The sequence below is a fragment of the Sciurus carolinensis genome, assembly GCF_902686445.1.
Source record: "Sciurus carolinensis chromosome 14 unlocalized genomic scaffold, mSciCar1.2 SUPER_6_x, whole genome shotgun sequence".
Lineage (NCBI taxonomy): Eukaryota > Metazoa > Chordata > Mammalia > Rodentia > Sciuridae > Sciurus > Sciurus carolinensis.
The window spans coordinates 5,595,048-5,604,947 of NW_025920104.1; the positions used below are offsets into that span (position 1 = coordinate 5,595,048).

The window sequence follows — 9,900 nt, forward strand, 5'->3', positions numbered from 1 at the left end:
GAACTGTCTAGTCTTTTTTTTTTTTTTTTTTGAGTGCTGGGGATTGAACCCAGGGCCTTGTGCTTGCAATGCAAGCACTCTACTGACTGAGTTATCTCCCCAGCCCCCAGAACTTTCTAGCCTTTTGCACTGTATGTGAAGGTGAGTGAGATGCCTCCTGTGATGCCCACTTGCTCCTCAAATCCAGGGCACAAACTGTACTTTTGAAAGTCAGTGTTTTCAAAATTCCCTGAACATTGCAATGGGGGCTGGGTAGGGGCAGGACAACAGCAAAGATGGGTAGGAAAAATGGTGGACCCAGTACACAGCCAGGTAGAGCTATGTCTAAAGCTTTGGGGGCTGGTGGGGTCCCCCAACATCCCATCTTCCTTGAGAAGCACATGGAGAAATGGGGTAGGGTTTTACCCAGTCTCCATGTGGCCCCTTGAGTTCACCTCCAGGTAACACCCAAAGAGCAGAGCAAATTACACAAGACACCCTAAAAAAGAACAACACACAGTGAGTTTTCCCCACCCCTATGTCATTTAAATCAATCTGGTTAGTCCATAGAAAACAAGTATGTATCTTTGGTTTTTCCTATGTACACATATATAGATTTATTTATGAAGCCCACTTCTCACCTCTATGGTGGGAGGAGATGTGGATGCCAGAACAGGTGAAAATAAAGAACTCATAGAAAGTGAAAGGAGTGGAGAGGTGGCTGCAAAAAGGGAAATGATCACTTTCTTTCAGTTGGGAAGCACAGGAGCTCCATTGACACTCATTCTCCACCCCCAGCTGGTGGATGAGGGTATGTACAGGCAGTTTGAGTTACCCCAGTTGACAGCTCTGATAGCCCCACTGGCTGTTGAAGAGGGAGTGAGGGAGGTAGGGTGGGCTGCAGGAGTGGGAGTTGGGGGAACTGGGAGAGCCATGAGAAGGAGTGGCAGGGCTGCATAGGGAGGAGAAAGTGGTTGGCAGTGTGGCAGATCTAGGAGCCTTCTTGCTGACTAACTTGCACTCTGATGCCCCACTGATGCTGATGCCCTTGGAAGGAGTAGGCACTTTGGGCATGATGAGTTGTCCAGAATGACATGGTGCTTCAGAGGGAGAGAGCCAATCAGTTTCCAGTGATAGATGTAGGCAGTGTCTGTGAGGGTGTAGTATTCCTTCAGGTGCTTGTCCTCTTAAAGAACCTCAAACTTGTATTTTCTGGGTACATCCATTTTCTTGCAAATGAACTTGGCGATGTGCATAATAGTCATGGCAGCTGGTCATCAAAGGAAGGACATCCCTGTATTCTCCTTGTCCCCATCTCCATTCCACAGGGTGCTCTTCTTCTTTCTTACATCTTTGTAGCAATCCATGAAGAGACTGATAATCTAATCTTTGCTCAGTTTTGCCTTCTTCTTTAAGACCTTGTCTATGGCCTCACTGGAGCCATTGGGGACCTCTATGAGAAGGTGAACTGTGTAGAAATTCCATCACCAGGCTGGGGAGATAGCTCAGTTGGTAGAGTGCTTGCACAAGACCCTGGGTTCAATCCCCAGCACCAAAAAAACAAACAAAAAAAAAAAAAACAAAAAAACCAAACAAACAAACAAAAAAAACAAGAAATCCCATCACCATTTCATCTCACCATTAAAAATTCCAGGGACCAATTTATAGACAAAGTCTTGAAGACTTTTTTTTCCATCTGATACTAAGCAGGAAGTCAGGATTTATGGAACTGTGCATGTCACATGGGGCAGTATTTGTTGGTCTGCATGTAGCAATGGATGAATATTTTGCAGAAGAAATGCAAGTACTCCATGATGGTGGTCACATGGATGAAATACCCCACACAGAGGGCACACATGAGGTTAGGTTTCAGCTCCCTCATTTTGATCCATGTGGTGTGTCATGTAAGAAGTATGATGTCAGGATTGGGACTGGGAGAACCGGGGACCTTCACTTTTTAAGGTAGGATTGGGTGTATTCATGTGACTGGTTCTCTCTGATGCTCTCAGTGTTTACTAGGTACCCAGGTTTGGGTTTCTGTAGTTGTGGGGGCATCTGGAATTCCATCCAGTGCTTGACAAAGATCCTCTGGAGGACGATTGCAAAGGCTCATCCTAAAAGGAATTCCTGAATGTTTTGCTCTGGAGCATGGTGTTTTTTCTGATGTGTTTTTCTGATAATATATTACTCATTTAGTCTGAACGGATTACTTAAGGGGATGAGGGGAATACAACAAAAATTCCAGAAAACATTACCTACAATCTGAAAAACAGTGGGTCTTTACCATTAACAAAGTTAAAAATAATTTTACAACCGTGCAATGAGTCCCTGAAAGCCTCTGGAGAAAATAGTTATAGATCTGCCTTTGTCTCCAACAGGCTGGTTAAATTCTAATGATGGTTTTGTTTGTGTGTGGTAGTAAGGTAAAAGAAATAAGTTTTCACAACATTCCTTCCTTCCTACAAAGAATAGGTCACCACTATAACAAACGTTGGTTGCACAATGCCCTGTTCTGGAAAAAAAAGAGCTACATAAGACAAGGTAATTTATTCAGTAAAAAAACTTGGCCACGAGAACCACTGCGACTGCTGCCCTCCTGTAGCCCTTAACTCAGCAATTTAGATATTAACCAGATGGACCTCATAGAGATGGTCACATGAGATTACTTGTCTATCACTTTTACCACAAGAATAATAAGAATAGTATTAGGTCACATAGAGTTTAGATATTAAGGAAATAAATATTGTATTAGCTCATTGACGTAGTTAGATATTCTTAAAACAATTGTGATTAGGTAAGTATAATCTGTAAGGTTACTGTTTTCCTCATAATCTTTCTGTGCCTTGTTAAAAACAATTTCTGCCTATGCTTTGGAAACTTCTTTAATATAACCACAAGACTGCCATTATAGCCTGAAGAAAAATGTATATAAACACAGCCTTCCCCAGAATAAGTGGGATTGATTGCATCAGAACTAGAGTCTGTGTCTTTCATTCTTCATCCATTGCCAATGCTGTATCCCCGCACCCCATTTACCTGTGTGGAACCCATGGCTCCTGCTAGGGCTGGCCCCCGCACTGTAGGTCTCAGGGAGGGGAGGAGATGGGAGGGAGGGAAGGAAGAAGGACCAAAGCCATATCACTTAGTGGGCCAGGGGTGGGAGAAATCTATGCTAAGAAAAGAGTTTGTGAGAGCAGCATGGGATGGTAAGGAGAAAGAGGAAACTAACTCTCAACTCTTAATTCCAGAATATTTTTATCACCTCAGTAAGAAATGTTATATCTTCCAACCCCTTCTTACCTCCATCCTTTGGTATTTGCTACTTTGTGTTGCATGTGTAATGGATTTGCCAATTCTGAACATTTATGTAAGTCATTATATGCAGGTGTGAAGTCTTTATGACCAACTTCTTTCACGAATGGGATTTTTTTGAAGATTTTTCATTTCACAGTGTGAATCATGACTTTTTTGACTGAATACTATTTCCTACAAATACAACCAAATTCATTTATTCCATTTATTAACTGGTGTGGTGTTTACTTGTGTTGTTTCCAATTTGAGGCTATTGTCTATAAACATGCTATGATTATTCATCCTTAAGTTTTAGTGGGTTTTGTGTGTGTGTACAAGTGTTTTTGATTTAATTTTGTATATGTACAAGAAATAGAGTTTCTGGGTCATATGGTAACTTGTTTACAATCCATTCTTTTAGTCATACCAATTCTAGTGGTTATGGAGTTATTTCTTGTGGTGGATTTATTTTGTATTTCCTTAATAACTAATCATGTTTACCATCTTTCCCACCAGCAAGTATATAGGTAACAGGTGCTTTTTGGCCACAGCTATTGTCTTTGAAGAAATATTTTTTCAAATTGCTTGCACATTTTTAATTAGACTACTTATTTTCCCCCTCTTTTCCATATTTTTATTGGTATATACTCATATGCTCACACAATCTAATAACATAATTGGAGAATATCACTTCCAACACTTGTAAGTAAAGGTTAACTGGAGCCCAGCAATAAGGGTTAAGGGGAGAGCTAATAAAGAGACAAGTACACAGGATGGTGAAGAACAAGAAGTGGTTTTTGTTGAAAAGTCAGTCCACTCTTATTATCTATTCCAAGGTCTTATCAACTTACACTAGGTTACATAGCACAGCTAGATTAGCAACTGAGCAGATTACAGAAATTACTTGCTTCTCAGAGTCCACTAATACCAAAGGTTTTGTAATAAGACAATGTCTCCAGGCTTCAAGGACAGAGGAGTTGCAGAGCATTTCTAAGTCATTCAGAGTGCCTTTTGTCTTAAGGAGTTTGCTCAACTCAAAAGACTTTTGCTCCTCTGTACATTGACTGACATAAAATTCCTGCAACTCCCCTTTTTTGTTGTGTATGGCCTTTTGAATAGACATGACTGTTCTTCTGTTTAAAAATGGTTGAGGAATAAAGCAAGGCAAACATTGGCAAACATAAGCACAGCATAATAAGGCAAATATCAGTAAATATCCTCCAGTGAAATGCTGATGATCCATGTAAAATTTGGCATCCATGAGGTTAACCAATCTAATAAATCTCAACCACCATCATCTCATAACTTTCTTTACAATCTCTTCAAGATAATCCAATTCCATTTGAATGGGTTTACTATTATCAGCTAAATTGGAAACACTTATTGTTAAAATTTTGGCACCCTATATTATGCAACAATAAATAATCCATAGCAGCCCTATTATCAAGAATAGCTTGATGATAAAAACTTCAGAAGAATTACCAATTTCAGCTAAATATGAAGGCACCCCCAACAGGGATACAGTGACAGAGAAATAGCACAATTATAGTCAGCTTATTTGTAGAATTTTGGGTAAGTTTGGCAAACAGCTACAACCAAGTTTTCCAGGGTATATTCTGAACACATTTAGATGATAAGTTGTTGAGTAGATGTTGTTAAATTCTTTATATCCCCCCAAGTCACTAGATGATTCAAAGACAAATGGTCTCTTGAATATCTTTTTCTTTTTGGAGGTTCCTTCTTTGAATCAGGGTTATAATTATCCAAGGTCAAATAAAATTTGGGAATTGGATTGTGAAGTTTTTGTTTTAAAAGGCACATTTTAAGCATTTGATGTGTACATTCAACTAAGGTCTGTCCAGTAAGATTGAGGACTTCTATGGGTTACAACTATATTCCACTGATTACAAAACTGAGCAAAGGCACTAGAAGTATATGCTGGTGCATTGTCAGGTTTTAAATGATGAGGTTTACCCATGGTAGAAATGCAAACGAGCACATGAGAGATACAGTCTGAAACCTACTTTGAATCAATGTGCATTGGTCCATATAAGACCTGAGAATATATCTATGGTAACACATGAAAAGGATTAGGGGTGGAAAGAAGAAAAATGAGTTACATTCATCTGCCAAAGAGCATTAGAATGTAAACCTCAAGGGTTTACAGTTTTCCAAGCAGGGGAATAAAGAGTGTCCAATGAGAGCAATTATTAACAATAAAATAGGCCTCTTGAGAGGAAATCAAAAAGGTCTTTATTAAGTAGTAAGTATTTTGATGAAAAAAATTGTGTGATTTCACAGCATCTGAAAAGAGGATAAAATGATTTTATAGCAGCAACAACATGAGCATTTTCTTCAGTGAGTGGTCCAGGAATCTTAGTGTGGCTACATATGTGAGCCAGAAATATGGAGCTGAATAATCCTGTAAAAGAGATTGAAGAGTGATAAACAGGGATAACAAATTAGAGTCCAAACGAGGTGACAAAATACCAGGAAATATGAGGCATCATTTTGACTATATACTGAGACTCTGTAATGATGTTTAAGGCAGTGGGAAACATATGAAGAGCCAAAATAATTGCAGTTAATTCTGCTTAGTGAGGAGAAGCTTGAGGACAATGAGTAATAATCAGTCTATTTTTATCAGTGAATATAGATACCACACCCCATTGTTTTCCTCTGTCTGTATAGACAGTAATCCCACTGGGAAACAGAATGGAGAAGATTATAGAAAAAGGAGCATGAGAGACTTGACCCAAGAAGGAAAGACATTCATCTGCAGGTGTATGTAAAGCAATGGACGCTAAAAAAAATTCAGTTAAGACAGTTAGATAATATGAAGAAAATTGCAAATAGTTTAAATGTAAAGTCTTTCCATAAATAAGATAAAGTACATAAATATTCAATACTATAAGACATAAATACGATTGTGATCATCTGAGAACAAATGAACATACATGTCAGCATAAGGGAGAAGACTTTTTCCAGAAAAATGAGGAGAATATAACCATTCTATTATATATGAGTTTTGATTATAACTGGCAACAACTGCAGCAAAGGCATAAGGCTTTCCTGTAAAGATTATTAGAGATAAAGGAACATTGAGTAATGGGAGTCTGTCTATAAGAACTGTAGATAATTTCTCACTAGTGCAGTGAAGAGCTGCAGTCAGTGCAGAATTAAGTGGAAAAAACAGGTGGATTATGTTGATTTTTTTAACAACTGAGGAAAAGGGCAACAACATATCAGTAGTTAAATAAATATATCATTAAGCCCAAATAAAATGTCTAAAAATTGTTGTAAATGAACTAAGGAAAATTTGGAAGGAAGAGTCAGTTTTGGAGTATGAGGAATGGAAAAACAGTTGGAGTATCTTATGTCATAAACAGTTAATCGGGAGTTGTTGAATTTTTTTCTGTGGCCACATGGAGGCCAGACTGTAATAGAATGTTATAATTTAATTAAAGTATCTTAAGTATTGACCAGCAATCAAAATATTATCCATATAATGATAACAAGAATATGTAGAAGTAATCATCAGGAAGGCTGAAGAGCCTTATTTACTAAATGTGGGGCTATTTAACATATGGTGAGGAAGAACTTTCCACTTTTATCTATCAGCAGGCTTATGATGACTGAAAACAGAAACTGTGAAGGCAATTTTTCTCAATCATCAGGAAAAAGAGCAATAGTAAAAGATACAGTTTTTTAGGTATATTACATATAAGGAAAGATCCTGAGGAATTATATTAGGGTTAGCAATCCACATTAAATGGACCATACATTTATCAATTTATTTAAAATTTTAATACTCTCCCATTTCCCTCATGTTTCTTTATGATAAAAAATAGGTGTATTTCATGGGCAGGTAGGAGGTTCAATATATCCCAATATAAGTATTCTTTTTCTTTTTTATTATGTATACAAATGGGATACATGTTGTTTCTCTATTTGTACATAGAGTCAAGGCATACCATTTGTGTAATCATACGTTACATAGGGCAAATGATATTTATTATTTTTCCTCCCCCCCACCCCTCCCACCCCTCTCTTTCCTCTATAAAGTGCTTCTTTCCTTCATACTTACCGCTCTCCTTATCCCTAACCCTAAACCTAACCCTAAACCTAATGCTAACCCCTCCCACCCCCCATTATATGTCCTCATCCGCTTATCAGTGAGATCATTCGTCCTTTAGTTTTTTGAGATTGGCTTATCTCACTTAGCATGATATTCTCCAATTTCATCCATTTGCCTACAAATGCCATAATTTTATCATTCTTCATTGTGGAGTAATATTCCATTGTATATATATGCCACAGTTTCTTATCCATTCATCAACTGAAGGGCATCTAGGTTGGTTCCACAATCTGACTATGGTGAATTGAGCAGCAATGAACATTGATATGGCTGTATCTCTGTAGTATGCTGATTTTAAGTCCTTTGGGTATAGGCCAAGGAGTGGGATAGCTGGGTCAAATGGTGTTTCCATTCCAAGCTTTCTGAGGAATCTCCGCACTGCTTTCCAGAGTGGCTGTACTAATTTGCAACCCCACCAGCAATGCATGAGTGTTCCTTTTTCACCACATCCTCGCCAACACCTATTGTTGCTTGTATTCTTGATAATCGCCATTCTAATTGGGGTGAGATGAAATCTTAGGATAGTTTTGATTTGCATTTCCCTTATTACTAGGGATGTTGAACATTTTTTTCATATATCTGTTGATTACTTGTACATCTTCTTCTGTGAAGTGTCTTTCATTTCCTTAGCCCACTTGTGATTGGATTATTTGTATTCTTCATGTAGAGTTTTTTGAGTTCTTTATAGATTCTGGAAATTAGCGCTCTATCTGATGTAAGGTTGGCAAAGATATTCTCCACTCTGTAGGCTCTCTCTTCACATTTCTGATAGTTTCCTTTGCTGAGAGAAAGCTTTTTAGTTGAATCTATCCCAGTTGTTGATTCTTGCTTTTATTTCTTGTGCTATGGGAGTCCTGTTAAGGAAGTCTGATTCCTAAGCCAACAAGTTGAAGATTTGGACCTACTTTTTCTTCTATAGATGCAGGGTCTCTGGTCTGATTCTGAGGTCTTGATCCATTTTGAGTTGAGTTTTGTGTAGGGTGAGAGGTAGGGGTTTAATTTCATTCTATTGCATATGGTTTCCAGGTTTCCCAGCACCATTTGTTGAAGAGTCTATCTTTTCTCCATTGCATATTTTTGGAACTTTGTCTAGTATGAGAAAATTGTATTTATTTGGGTTTGTGTCCATGTCCTCTATTCTGTACCATTGATCTACCTGTCTATTTTGGTACCAATACCATGCCGTTTTTGTTACATTGCTTTGTAGTAGAGTTGAAGATCTGGTATTGCAATACCCCCTGCTTCGCTCTTGCTACTGAGGATTGCTTTAGCTATTCTAGGTTTTTTATTCTTCCATATGAATTTCATAATTGCTTGCTCTATTTCTGCAAGGTACATTGTTGGGATTTTAATTGGAATTGCATTGAATCTGTATAGCACTTTAGGTAGTATAGCCATTTTGATGATATAATTCTGCCTATCCAGGAACATGGGAGATCTTTCCATCTTCTAAGGTGCTCTTTAATTCTTTCTTTAGTGTTCTGTAGTTCTCATTGTAGAGGTCTTTCACCTCTTTTGTGAGATTGATTCCCAAGTATTTTATTTTTTTTGATGCTATTGTGAATGGGGTAGTTTCCTAATTTCTCTTTCTGAAGATTCATTACTTATGTATAAAAATGCATTGGATTTATGAGCATTGATCATGTAACCTGCTACTTTACTGATTCACTTATGAGTTCTAAAAGTTTTCTGGTGGAATTTCCAGGTTCCTCTAAATATATAATCATGTCATCAGCGAACAGGGATAGTTTGTAGTTCTTCTTTTCCTATTCGTATCCCTTAATTTCTTTGGTTTGTCTGATTGCTCTGGCTAGAGTCTCAAGGACGATGTTGAATAGAAGTGGTGAAAGAGGGCATCCCTGCCTTGTTCCAGTTTTTAGGGGGAACGCTTTCAGTTTTTCACCATTTAGAATGATATTAGCCATGGGCTTAGTGTAAGATTGCCTTTATAATGTTAAGAATGTTCCCCCTACCCCCAATTTTTTCTAGTTTTTTGAGCATGAAGGGATGCTGTATTTTATCGAATGCTTTTTCTGCATCTATTGAAATAATCATGTGATTCTTAACTTTAAGTCTGTTGATATAGTGAATGACATTTATTGATTTCCGAATGTTGAACCAACCTTGCATCCCTGGGATAAAACCCACTTGATCGTGGTGCACTATCTTTTTAATATATATTTGTATGCGATTTGCTAAAATTTTGTTTGAGAATTTTTGCGTCGATGTTCATTAAGGATATTGGTCTGAAATTTTCTTTCCTCGATGTGTCTCTGTCTGGTTTAGGTATCAGGGTGATATTGGCATCATAGAATGATTTGGGAGGGTTCCTCCTCTTCTATTTCATGGAATAGTTTGAGGAGTATTGGAATGAGCTCTTCTTTAAAGGTTTTGTAGAACTCGGCTGAGAACCCATCTGGTCCTGGACTTTTTCTTTGTTGGTAGGCTTTTGATGACCTCTTCTATTTCATTGCTTGAAATTGGTTTATTAA

General features: G+C 37.8%; 1 pseudogene; it reads right to left on the reverse strand.

The window, feature by feature from the left end:
- Positions 1–728: 728 nt before the first annotated feature.
- On the reverse strand, positions 729–1,870 carry LOC124973161 (polycomb group RING finger protein 2-like; annotated as a pseudogene).
- Positions 1,871–9,900: the final 8,030 nt, after the last annotated feature.